Genomic DNA, 12,209 nt, shown 5'->3' on the forward strand with positions numbered 1-12,209 from the left:
TGAAGATTGAACTTGCAGCCTCGCAATCAACGGGTTCCTTGTTAGACTGAATGAAGGAAACGAAGCTCTCACAGGCCCCTGAAAATGACTGCCCACTGAGCCAAAGAACTCGCTGGAACAGATACCCCCCATCAGGAGGGCGAGGTCAGTTCATCTCACAAACATTTTACCCCTCCACCATGGCAAGTATCAACTAACAACCGCTCCAGCAACAAGTCGTGAGACTATTACAGGATTTTTGGGTGCATATGTTGATAAGAAGCTGAAATGGAAGAAGCATATTACCGAGCTTCTCAAACAATTAAGTTAAGCTACTTTTGCTCTTCGTATAATTGCTAGTCTTAGAAACAAACGAATCAACCTCCTGACTTATTTTGCGTATTTGCACTCAATAATGTCTTATAGAATAATTTTCTGGGCCAACTCATCACTTAGAAAGGAAGTACCGGTTGCATAACAGCGAGTAGTAAGAATAATATGTGGTGTTCACCATCGGTCGTACGTAGGTATCTGTTCAATGATTTGGGTATATTAACTGCTCCATTACAAAACATATTTTGATAATAAATAATCCTTCACCATTCCAGAACAATAGTGATATCCATACCTAATACTAAAAAAAACTAAACTGCGCCCGAACAGGCCATAAAGTCCCAACTGTACCGACCGTCACCGTGTCATCCTCAGTCAATAGGCGTCACTGGAAGCGGATACGGAGGGGAATGTGGTCAGCACACCGCTCTCCCTGCCGTATATCAGTTTACGAGACCGGAGCCGTTACTTCTCAGTCAAGTAGCCCCTCAGTTTGCCTCACAAGGCCTGAGTGCACCCCGCTTGCAAACGGCGCTCGGTAGACCAGGTGGTCACCCATCCAATTGCTAGCCCACCCCGACAGCACTTAACTTCGGTGATCTGACGGGAACCGGTGTTATAAGTGCGGCAAGGCCGTTGGTCCATACCTAATACACGAGAGGGAAGAACGATTTTTACTATCTATTATTAAAGCTATCAGTGTCTTAAAAGCTAAAATCATTTCTCCTGGGCAATCATATTTACATAAGCTGTCTCGATGGAACTGAAAAAGTTTGTACTCATGTCATGAAGACTGCCATCATAGACAGATGGTGTAAAATATTGCGGTCCATAATTGGAACAAATACAATAGGTTTTCGTGGGTCACTGTGAATTTTGCTGCAACTGTGTTGTAAATCCTGAAAGAAACAGCAACGAGTATTACACCAGAGTAACAATTAATGATGGCGGGATGTCGCCGACAGCTGATTGGTGAGAGCGAAAGTCGACGCTTTAGCGACTGGTAAGTGCCTCTGAAATCACAGTTGCTGCGTTCAGTAACGACAGTAGTCACCGTTCCTTATTTGTAACAGGATACACTATTTGTTTGCTACTAGCAAAAATAGGAGGAACGCAAGGCAGAGCCAGTGGCATGGCCGCAGACATTCCCCTTAGAGGAGGCCTGGAGCCTTTCGGATAGGTGGCTCCGAGCTGCGGCCGGCTGGCATTTGCGGCGCCCTTTGCACAGCACTGCGAGCACGCGCCTGCGCCTGCCGCATCGGCAACCAGCGCAGTACAGCAGTGCTCCGGTGGCGGACACCGCGTGCTGCAGGGGACAAAGTAGAACTGCGCTTTCAGAGGCATAAACTCAGTAGCACTTATCGATAAAAACACACACTCTACGGCAACACATTCCACACGTGCTGAGGTTGGAGGAGGGATGGCGTTGATCAGTCTTTTGACTGGTTTGATGCAGCCCGCCACGAGTTTCTCTCCTGCACCAACTGTCCCATCTCAGAGTACCCCCTTGCAACCTACGCCATCAATTGTTTGGTGTATGTATTCCAATCTCTGTCTTTCTCTACAGTTTTTACCATATAAAGCTCCCTCTAATACTATGGAAGTTATTCCCTGAAGTCTTATCACCATATCCCTTCTTCTTATCTATATTTTCCAAATGTTGGTCTCTTCGACAATTCTGCGGAGACCATCATTTCTTATCAGTATATGCGTCCATAAGAGGAGTTATGTGGCGGCAGTTGCCCCCTGTTGTAACATCGGGAATATACATTTTATTAATTTTAGAACTTCGGCGTGCTTCTAGGAACGACTAGCATTCTAAAAAAACCCTAGATTTATCATAATCGAAGGTGACTGGAAATTCTGACCTTAGAAATAGCTACATAATTTCTATTTGGTTCGCTATTAAGTTGACGAGTAATTATCCGGTTTGCTTGGCATGGAGGCAGTTTCTACGCACTCAATGGGAATGCGAACCTTTGCGACACAGAGCCAAAGGAATCATCAAACTTTGCTCTGGCACTTGCTCGTAAAGCTCTCATGGAGCTGCAGAAACACACCGGTTCGATATACAACGCAGATTCCGACATCCGTCTCTGATTCCCACAAGGACATCAGTAGTTTACATCCTGTTCGTTGACGAAACAAAATCCATGATGGCTTGCAGAGGCTACATTCAGTTTCACATTGCAGAGTGATTGTAGCAGACCCTAAAGCAAACTGCCGTGATCTGCTATAAATGTGCTTATCTGTGTTTCAGATGTGCATCTAAATGTAACGAGCGGAATAAAGTAAGTGCCATTTCGTGAGCAAGACAAGAAAAAAAGTCTTACACTTTAATTTCAAAAAGATGGGTTTACCAGAAGTTGGCACCTTCTCAGTATCTATGAGGAGCGACATATCGTGCCATCCAGAAACAGATTTGTACATTCTGTATTCCACTTAGCATCACTACACACTTTCTCAAACTGGGGAGGCTAGGACGTTCTGGATTCATTCATAGGCTGTTACGTGTCGATTCTACAGGTCAATTTGAGGCCAACTTTGAACATTCATCTTGTCGAATGTTGGGAATGGTATGTACTTTGCACAAACAATCTAAAAAGTAGTTTCATAAGCATATTTGATGAGAAGTTCAATCATGCCAGTTGACACTAAAAAATTGAAGTCATTAAAATAATGAAATAAATTCATTAAAACTGTCAGATGTGGGGCTTTCTAAGCAAAAAATAAGCCTAAGCGGAAAAAGCGTGTTTTAAAGATTATTTCATGTTTTTTGAACAGAATTAATGATATACTTTTCTATTCGTTCTTATTGATAACTGGATTTCTTAGTAAGTTTGATCTTTTCCCCATTTCAGTGTTTTTTTCTTTTATTTCAGTGTTTCAAGTTATTGGAGTATGAGTGAGTACCTTGCGCGAACATTTTCCACTTTTATTTCCAAACTCGATGGATACTTTGCTGCACACACATTTTATTCTATAGCAGATGATTTTTCAAATGAAGTCATTTGAAAGTAATAAATTATATTGCCTTGCTTTGTTGAAGAAATGCTTGGTTTCTGAGGTAATCCCATCGATGTAAGACAGTAAAGGTTCTATAGGCGTTATGATTGGTGGTAGGCGCTCTTTAGAAGCGAAGCATCACATACGCGGAGCTTCTTAACAAGACACTACTTACATACCTAATTCATTTCACCAATCACATCGCTTTTACATTTGTTGTAATCTGCCCTTGGATCATAGTGACACCCTTCTACAAATAAACTGAAAAGACTTACAGATGTCCGCAATGTGCTAGCTTATTGCCGCGTTGCTTGTAGTCGGCGTTCGGGTCGTACCTCAGTTAAAGCAGCTTGTATTGTGGTGACACATTCCCGCATAGCTTAAAGTCAATGGTGCAGGTGACAATTTGTTACATTTCTTCGCAATAGTTTCGCTTTTTGTTCCTTTCCACTGAATCTGGCCGACAGACTTCCGTTTCGTTTGGGACATAACGACAACAGTAAACCAATAGTCGTTTCAAGAATAAGAACTGTCGTCGGCAACTACCTGATTCTCTACTGTTTTACACCATATGAGGACTTTAACTGTATCTCTGGAGTTCAACCGTGTGGCATAATCTTTGGTCCTGAAACACGCTGACAGAATTATTGTCTCACTGTAGTATTCATTATCGCGATCTGGTTGACGCATTGGACAAGAGAGAGACTGCGCTTCATACTCTGTAAACACGCCAAGTGAACAAAATAGCGGAGATACACAGATGAACATTTTTCATGTCACCATTCTTATGCCTGCCCCCATATCGCGGTAACTTAATATCACAGTACTTTTACGCAAATAATGTCTCCTGAATATACCAAATTTGATTGAAATTGTTCGAGGAGTTCCTGAGTTATGCTTTCATGTCGCCCTCAACCTCAATCTCAGAGGTGCGAGGTGTGTCTTATTCATCGTCATCAGACACTAAAGGCCTTGTTGATGTTCACATCTCATTCATTTGGTTGTAGTTGTTGCAGTTTATTCCACTGGTAACACTTTGTAATATGTATGTTAAGGACCTACTTCTTGAATTTTGTTCCTAGGATTTATCCTTCTACGACGTTTTTTGTGTGCTGTGGTGGTCTTCAGCCCGAAGATCGATTTGATACAGATCTCCTAAGCACGCATCTTCATCTCTGCGTAACTACCGCACCCTACGTCCATATGAACATCCTTACTGTAGTCAAGCCTAGCTCTTCCTCTACAATTTTGTCCGCTCACACTTTCTTCCACTGACAAATTCGCAATTTCCTGATGCCTCAGGGGTACACTCCAGGCAAATAACTTCAGAGAAAACTTTCTAACACTTACAATGGTATTAGATGTTAACAAATTCCCATTTGTCAGAAATGCTTTTCTTACTACCGCCAGTCTGCACTTCATATCATCGTCAGTTATTTTGCTGTTCAAAGAGCAAAACTCTTCTACCACTTCTAGTATACAGGGTGTTACAAAAAGGTACGGCCAAAATTTCAGGAAACATTCCTCACACACAAATAAAGAAAAAATGTTATGTGGACATGTGTCCGGAAACGCTTACTTTCCATGTTAGAGCTCATTTTATTACTTCTCTTCAAATCACATTAATCATGGAATGGAAACACACAGCAACAGAACGTACCAGCGTCACTTCAAACACTTTGTTACATGAAATGTTCAAAATGTCCTCCGTTAGCGAGGATACATGCATCCACCCTCCGTCGCATGGAATCGCTGATGCGCTGATGCAGCCCTGGAGAATGGCGTATTGTATCACAGCCGTCCCCAATACGAGCACGAAGAGTCTCTACATTTGGTACCGGGGTTGGGTACACAAGAGCTTTCAAACGTCCCCATAAATCAAAGTCAAGAGAGTTGAGGTCAGGAGAGCGTGGAGGCCATGGCATTGGTCCGCCTCTACCAATCCATCGGTCACCGAATCTGTTGTTGAGAAGCGTACGAACACTTCGACGGAAATGTGCAGGAGCTCCATCGTGCATGAACCACATGTTGTGTCGTACTTATAAAGGCACATGTTCTAGCAGCACAGGTAGAGTATCCCGTATGAAATCATGATAACGTGCTCCATTGAGCGTAGATGGACGAAACTAAAATGAGCTCTAACATGGAAATTAAGCGTTTCCGGACACATGTCCACATAACATTTTTTCTTTATTTGTGTGTGAGGAATGTTTCCTGAAAGTTTGGCCGTACCTTTTTGTGACACCCTGTATATTCCTGAAACCGTACTAGCGTGGGGGCGAACTGCAATAATGTGGACTCTGAAGAAACTTTCAAAAAATGGTTCAAATGGCTCTGAGCACTGTGGGACTTAACAGCTATGGTCATCAGTCCCCTGGAACTTAGAATTACTTAAACCTAACTAACGTAAGGACATCACACAACACCCAGTCATCACGAGGCAGAGAAAATCCCTGACCCCGCCGGGAATCGAACCCGGGAACCCGGGCGTAGGAAGCGAGAACGCTACCGCACGACCACGAGCTGCGGATAAGAAACTTTCATATGCCAAGATTGGTAGTAAAGCATTTATTAAGACGTAGATAACCGATTTCGGCAAAGCTATGTTGACAAATTCTGATTTTATGCATCATAACATTACATCGTCTGTTTCATTGCCTCTGACAGTACTACAATGTCGTCAGCAAACAACTAAGTTTTTATTTCTTCTTCCTGAACTTTAATTCCCTTTCCGAATTTCTACTTGGTTTCCCTTACTGCTTGCTACGAAGTACAGATGAAATGTCCGCAGCTCGTGGTCGTGCGGTAGCGTTCTCGCTTCCCACGCCCGGAATCCCAGGTTAGATTCCCGGCGGGGTCAGGGATTTTCTCTGCCTCGTGATGACTAGGTGTTGTGTGCTGTCCTTAGGTTAGTTAGGTTTTAGTAGTTCTAAGTTCTAGGGGACTGATGACCATAGATGTTAAGTCCCATAGTGTTCAGAGCCCTTTTTTGAACAGATGAAATAACACTGTGTATAGTCTACAATCCTCACTCCCTTCTCAACCGCCGCATGTCCTTCGAATATTATAGCTGCAGTTTGGTTTCTGGTTTCTGTAAAAATGGTAGATTACCTTTTTTCCCTGTGTATTATCCCTGCTAGGTACAAAATTTCGAAGAGTACAATTCAGTCAATACCGTCAAAAACATTCTGTACATCTGTAAGTGCTATAAACGTAAGTTTGGCTTTCTTCAGCCTATCTTTTAGCATACATCGTGCGGTTAGTACTGTGTCGCGTATTCCTAAATTTCCCTGGAACCATACTGATATTGTAACAATTATTCTAATCTTCTGTAAATAATCCGTGCCAATATTTTGCAACTGTGACTTATTAAATTGGTAGTTCGATAGTACTCACACCTGTCAGCACCTAACTTCTTTGGAAGTGGGATTATTAATTTTTTCGTGAAGTTTGTCCCATACACCTTGCACACCAGGTGGAATAATTTTGTCATGGCTGGCTCTCCCAATGATGTCAATCATTCCAAAGGAATATCATCTAGTTCAGGGATCCTGTTTCCATTTAGGTCTTTCTCTGCTCTGTCAAATTCTTGTTTGCATTGTCCTCAAGTGTTTTTTTTCTTTACATGGACTCTACTTATAATCCGCGTTTCAGCATTCCATTCTTTGCTTAGTATTGGACTGCCATCTGAACTGTTCATATTCCTGCTTCTGCTGCTTTTTTCTCCAAAACGTCTGTGTAACTTTCCTATCTTTGCCCAAGCTATGCATGCATCTACAGCCTCGCATTTGTCCTCTACCCATTCCTGCTTAGCCATTTTACAATTTCTGTCAATCTCATGTTTAGACATGCTACATTTACTGTTCTGTTAGCTGTCCAGTCGGAACACCAGTAATTTGATTCAAAAATATAACTTGCTGTGTCGGCCGGAGTGGCCGTGCGGTTCTAGGCGCTACAGTCTGGAGCCGAACGACCGCTACGGTCGCAGGTTCGAATCCTGCCTCGGGCATGGATGTGTATGATGTCCTTAGGTTAGTTAGGTTTAATTAGTTCTAAGTTCTAGGCGACTGATGACCTCAGAAGTTAAGTCGCATAGTGCTCAGAGCCATTTGAACCATTTTTTAACTTGCTGTATTATTATTGTCTGTTCATAAATATATTTTTTTCATTGTTATGTGTATTTTTTGTACGTTGTTAATGTATTAAAAGCGTTGGTCGCATTAGTGATTCACGCACAGGGACGGATACGTAGATATATATTGGTAGGGGTATATTGGCTGGTGTTGGGAAAAATTATAACCTTACATCACTACGTTTATGACAGTTAGAATGGTCACAGGGCTTGTGTTATAGACATGAAACACATACGTAGAAACAGTATACGTTGTACAGTCTGTTATAAAACACCAGATTTCAGCAACAAATACCACAGCAGAAACTATGTACCTCGTATCTTAAAAGAAAGAAATGATTTTTATAATCGAACTGGTTCAAGCAAATATAGTGTAATTTCTATATTACCCTTTGTATTGAAAATGGTGCTATTGTCTTTAAAAAGTTATTCTAAATCAGTTACTTTATCGAAAAGAAAAGATTCTAAAGCTGCTCTGTAATTATGGCGCAATAGGTAGCATAAAACTTGTGTCAAGGCCTATTGTTTGTTTACAGTTGGAATATTTGTAACTTACTGCTTACGTTTATATTTAAATTTGTACACAAGTTGGTTGATGAAAACATTGCATAAATTCCACAGTTCGCATCGTATTTTTGCGTTAAACAAAAGCTAATTTTATAGACAAGTAATCAATAACTGCGATACTCTGGCTATCGACAATTTTTTTCCTATTCTATCGTGGTATCTATAAACATTCAGATATTGGAACCTATAACAGATATCATACCGAAAAAGGTATTGGAAAGTCCCTTGGGAAAGCTTCTAGATAAGTGTATCGGCGCCGCCGGTTTACGAGTTACGGCTGCCAGCGTACGCACGCCGTCCCAAGCCGCAGATATCGACCGCGTGATTCCGCAGGGGTGCACAAATGGCGGTTCTTCCTGCCCGTGCAGTCGGCACGTGGGGCGGGCGCATCGGGCTCTCACAGCGTCACTAAACACGGGGGGGAGTGGGCAGTAGGCCCCACCGAGGGTTTGTTTCTGCCACCTACCGGCAGGCAGCGGCACGATACGGTGCGCAGCGAGAGTGCCAAGTGTTTGTTTGCTACGCGTAAACAAACGCCTGCAGCAAGCAAGCATAGGGGAGCTATACTGTGTTAACTAGACGTACACTTATACATTCCTGCAAACCAATGTGAATTGCCTGGAGTACCAAGTATTGGGTATTTTGTCGTCTCATTTGCTTATGGTGCGAGGAGAAAATGACTGCTTAAATGCTCCTTCGCGCACTGTGAATTTCTTACACGATCGACTTTCTTGTCCCAAGTAGCTACTCGAGACAAGTGCGTCTACTGCAGCGCTCCTGGCGTTTTCAAATGGTTCAAATGGCTCTGAGCACTATGGGACTTAACATCTGCGGTCATCAGTCCCCTAGAACTTAGAACTACTTAAACCTAACTAACCTAAAGTCATCACACACATCCATGCCCGAGGCAGGATTCGAAGCTGCGACCTCGCAGGAGAGCTTTGTAAAGTTTGGAAGGTAGGAGACGAGATACTGGCAGAAGTAAAGCTGTGAGTGCCGGGCGTGAGTCGTGCTTCGGTAGCTCAGATGGTAGAGCACTTGCCCGCGAAAGGCAAAGGTCCCGAGATCGAGTCTCGGTCGGGCACACAGTTTTAATCTGCCAGGAAGTTTCATATCAGCGCACACTCCGCTACGGAGTGAAAATCTCATTCTGAAATAGAAAAAGTGTCATCCAAACATTGCGTAACTTATATACATTAATTTACTCGGGAAAACATGTGCTTGCAAACACATGAGATAATACGTAGAACGCAGTAAATAGATCATTTTTGCTATATCCTTTGTATCTTGTTTTCTTGCCATATGCCAAACAACTAAGAAAATGACTTTTTTCGTCCAATAATTTCGAAGTTTTCACTGTTGAAATAATTTTCATTAAAACATGTTTATTTATTTAAGTTCTACACTATGCAGTGTAGGTTTTTTTCTGTGAAACATAAATACTTTTTGCGTCCAGGTATTTCGTCTCTCTTCCTCACTCGCAGAAGAATACTTAGTAGGAAGAAATACCAGGACTTTGTGTATTTTTCAATGTGCCACGAAAACAAGTCATACAACATAATGAAAGTTAAGAGGACACGAAAGCACAAAATCCATTTTTATAATAGGAGTGAACTCGACGAGAGTAGGTTATAGCTTTCGATGTTAGCTACTATATTGCAGTGGCTGTGTTATTCTGAATTACGATGGAAAGTTCCTTTGGAAACGTATGCATGTCCAAAGCAGCTTTACATCGTACTTAGAATAACACAGGCACTGCAATATCGTATTTATACGCTGACACCGAGCAAGCGGCTTTCAAGTAAAAAGTCTCACCTGTACGGGAATATAAATAATGGATGTACGAGTACTGGTTGCAGACGCACGGTTGACGACATATGGAAGTTTGGGGCTAGCAGTGAGTCGTGCACGGATAGCCAAATGGTAAGGCGATCGCTCGCCATAAGCGGAAAATCCGGGTTCGAGTCCTGGCCCTGCACAAATTTTCATTGTCGTCATTCCATTTCACAGCTGATGGTTGTCCATATTTACATTTAACGTATTCAATGTTAGTAAACGCCGCCGTAATCCCTTGTTCCTGCGCATGTGCAGCGTACAACATCCTCGGAAATTTAGAACTCCATACTCGGCACAATACATAGATTACTGACGTTATAGACACACTTGCATCGTGGTTTGTTGCTGATTTACATGCATACACGAAAGACGCACACATTTCGAGCAGCTGATTTTGACCAAGACGCTCGTGTACAAAAGGCTTTAGACTAATCTTGTCTTCGCGGCCGCTACGGTAGCGGTACGTAAGTACGAAGGTTCTTCGATTAATACTGGTCTTCAAACTTTGTAAATAGGCTGTCGCACAATGGTGGACACTTGTGTTCCGCATTTCCGTAACGCCAAGCAGACCTGTCACAAATGGTTCAAATGTCAATAAGCACTAAAGGACTTAACATCTGATGTCATCAGTCCCCTAGACTTAGAACTACATAAACCTAACTAACCTAAGGACATCACACACATCCATGCCTGAAGCAGGATTCGAATCTGCGACCGTAGCAGCAGCGCAGTTCCGGACTAAAGCAACTAGAACCGCTCGCCCACAGCGGCCGGCAACCTGTCACAATTTACGCCGCCCTACATTACACAGGGCGGTCCATTGATAGTGACCGGGCCAAATATCTCACGAAATAAGCGTCAAACGAAAAAACTACAAAGAACGAAACTTGTCTAGCTTGAAGGGGGAAACCAGATGGCGCTATGGTTGGCCCGCTAGATGGCGCTGCCATAGGTCAAACGGATATCAACTGCGTTTTTTAAAATAGGAACCGCCATTTTTTATTACATATTCGTGTAGTACGTAAAGAAATAGGAATGTTTTAGTTGGACCACTTTTTTCGCTTTATGATTCCCTTACACACCATTTTCAAAGAAATATATAAAAGCCTTCACATTAAAAGCACCGTCTGTTGCTCATAAGATGACACACATGTGTAGTATAAGCAGTGCTTCTAACATGAAGATTTCTACATGTGCCTTTGAAAATGCTGTACAATCGAAACGAGTAAGGTAGGTATAATCAAAAAACAGTGTGGCTAAAACAATTTGAAATTTTGAGTCTTCTCATCTGTTTGTTGGTCTGTTCACGGGTCTTTTTGTTGTAATGTGGACAATCAAAACCTGCTTAGGAAGCCAGGCCTCTAACTTAATGATTACGTGATCTGTCCATCGGAGTAGTCTGCTCTTTTGATGTTGCAAAGCGCTGGGCTGGTTCCTGATCTGATAAAGTTGATGGTTCTTTCTTGCTCTGCAAATACTTGCCTCTATCACCACCTGGTTCTACATTCCGCTCACTCCCTTTGTTTCAAATTTTAGTGTCAAGCGTTCTGAACCGTAGAGGACAACGGGGCGAATAAGGGTACTGTAGATGTTCCTTTTCGCAGGACAAATAGACATCTGGATCCAGCAGAAATTGTTTCGTTTACACGTATCAGTATTTGATTATAACGATCGCGCTGCTTACTTGAACTGATCAACAGACTGTAAAGTGCTCTTGTGCATACTTATTTTAGTTTCGTCTACTAGCACAATATGTTCTGTTTTTTTATTTTATTTTTACTTTTTATTGATGAGTAGTCCTGCTTTACTTGTGTTGTACATTTACTCAAGAACTTGTTCATTCTCGCTCACTAATGCTGTGTTGTTTGCTTAAGGAAATATCTGAAACCTGCCATCTTCCATTCGTATCCGATTACATTCTTCAGCTTTCTCCCTCTTATGATTTTCTCCAGGGGGAAATAAATCAGTACACATAACAGTACATCTTCCTATCTTAATCCATTTGTTATGGGGATAGGTTGTGAATATGCTCCTCCACTTCGTACTTTCACTCTCCATTCACGCATACGCACACTAATCATTTCAACGATGTGAGCGTACAAGCTGTGGCAGGAGATTAGAGCGGCAGTTTCCCGCCGCAGATCACGTGGCTGGCGGTTGCTACGGTGCCGTGGCGACCGGCTAGCGTGTACGCGGCGTTGGAAAAACCTAATGGATGCTTGGCAAGGGCGCATATGGGCGGGTTGCGCTCTTGGAGAAATTTTTATGCCACAGAAAATTTGATAAAAACAAAACTAAGAGTGACATGGGGTCTAGTTGCCACTCATGGACAGAAAAATATGTACAGCTAAATTAT

At 42.4% G+C, this 12,209-nt stretch overlaps 1 pseudogene; it reads right to left on the minus strand.

The window, feature by feature from the left end:
• Positions 1–835: 835 nt before the first annotated feature.
• LOC124799350 lies at positions 836–953 on the minus strand (annotated as a pseudogene).
• Positions 954–12,209: the final 11,256 nt, after the last annotated feature.

Source organism: Schistocerca piceifrons, chromosome 5 (assembly GCF_021461385.2).
Source record: "Schistocerca piceifrons isolate TAMUIC-IGC-003096 chromosome 5, iqSchPice1.1, whole genome shotgun sequence".
Taxonomy (NCBI): domain Eukaryota; kingdom Metazoa; phylum Arthropoda; class Insecta; order Orthoptera; family Acrididae; genus Schistocerca; species Schistocerca piceifrons.